Source organism: Phoenix dactylifera, unplaced genomic scaffold (assembly GCF_009389715.1).
Source record: "Phoenix dactylifera cultivar Barhee BC4 unplaced genomic scaffold, palm_55x_up_171113_PBpolish2nd_filt_p 000995F, whole genome shotgun sequence".
Classification (NCBI taxonomy): Eukaryota; Viridiplantae; Streptophyta; class Magnoliopsida; order Arecales; family Arecaceae; genus Phoenix; species Phoenix dactylifera.
The window spans coordinates 90,689-92,564 of NW_024068349.1; the positions used below are offsets into that span (position 1 = coordinate 90,689).

The 1,876-nt window shown below is 35.9% G+C and overlaps 1 pseudogene; it reads left to right on the forward strand.

Annotated features, from left to right (window-relative positions):
- Nucleotides 1-621: 621 nt before the first annotated feature.
- On the forward strand, nt 622-719 carry LOC120107738 (annotated as a pseudogene).
- Nucleotides 720-1,876: the final 1,157 nt, after the last annotated feature.

Consider the following 1,876-nt stretch of genomic DNA (forward strand, 5'->3'; position numbering starts at 1 on the left):
GGTGCACCGAACCACTATATGTTTGTTGTGTTTGTAATGCTTCTGCTTATGGTCTAACTAACACACTCACTTACTTAGATAAACTGCTTGCTTAACTCTTATCTGGACATCCTTTAGTTGCAAGCATATTTAATCAAGTCACATTCTATACATCAAACTGTTGCTAAGTTTAACTTTCACTGCGCATATATACAACTTAGCATAATTAATCAAAAAGTACTAGAAGTAGTTTAAAAGTTTTAAAAGACCCAATTCACCCTCCCCTCTTGGGTTGTATCTACTGGGCAACACGCTGTTATGTTCTACGGTCTTGACGGGTTCAATCCTTCTAAGTTCAATTTCCTCTACCTTCCTAGTAAGGGCTGCCATTTTAGCCTGAATATCATCCTGAGTATTCAGGTTGTAAAGGCCCCCGTGTGGAATGCTAGTAGGCTTAGGCAAAGGTTTATTCACTCTATCCCCTGTATCCCATAATTGTGCAGTCTCTGCGAGAGAGTCTAAATAGTCCCATGCCTCATCAGGTTGCTTTTTCAGAAATAGACCATTGCACATAGTCTCTATAAATTGTTTCAATTGTGGAGACAACCCTTCGTAAAGAAACTAATGGTTCTCCATGTTTCAAACCCATGATGAGGACAAGAGAGAAGCAAATCTTTAAATCTCTCCCAGCATTCATAAAATGTTTCATGGTTTTTTTGTTGGAAATTACTAATGTGCCTTTTCAAAAAGTTAGTCCTTTGTGCGGGAAAGAATTTTTTCAAGAATTCTCTTTGCATATCATGCCATGTTTCTAGCGATCTAGGTCTCAAGGAGTTCAGCCATGTTTTGGCTTTATCCTTTAAGGAGAAAGGAAACAGGGTCAATTTAAGGACATCTTCCGATACATTTGGCACTCTAAATGTGATGCTAATTTCCTCAAAATCCTTAAGATGAAGATAAGGGTTCTCGGATTCCATTCCATGATACTTGGGCAGTAATTGAATTACTCCTGGTTTGATTTCAAAGTGTCCTACATTTTCAGGAATAATCATGCATGAAGGTTGACTAGTCCCAGTGGGATGTAAGTATTGTCGAAGTGTCATAACTGGGGGTCTACCTTCATTACCATGGTGACTTCCTACATCATCATCAGCCATCTCACCAGATCTGAGATTTTGCGAAAAAGTTTCAATAATGTGATCTAAGGAATTGTCAAAAGGTTGTCGACTCAGACGTCCAGTGTTGTCCCTATTCCAACCTAGCATACAAATTTCAGAGTTTATTTATTTGTTTGTTTTTTTATTTTTTTTTAATGATTACCCTTGATCTTTTCTTAAAGTTCTTATCAATTTTCAAGTAGCAACAAGGGTTAATGAGATATGATGATAATAAAATTCTGATTCTAAACAAAAAAATTAAACACAGAAAATTCAAAGCAGACAATAGCAAAGTTTATATTAATTCAATGGTCGTAAAAGTATTAGAATATCAATCAGACCGTTCAGATGAAAGCAACATGTGTCCTACAGCAGCCGACGAAATTGGAGTGCAATCAGACGGTGGATTACTCAGATATCAGAGTTTGATGCAGACTGTGCAGGGAATAAAAAAAACAGCAATAAAGATTTTTTTTTTCTTTTTCGAAACAAAAAGACTAACTACTAAAGTACTAATTAAATCTAAAAATTATACTAATAAATCAGCCGTTCCCCGGCAACGGCTCCAAAAACTTGATGCAAAAATAAAATTGTTCTCCCAAGTGCAGGAGAATCGCACAAGTAGTAAAATCTCGGGAGTCTGAGGTCGAATCCTCAGGAAACGAAATTTATAGATTATTAGCGTAATTTTCAGATTAATTAATTAAATAAATTTGTGGATTAAAATGATGTTTTAATTT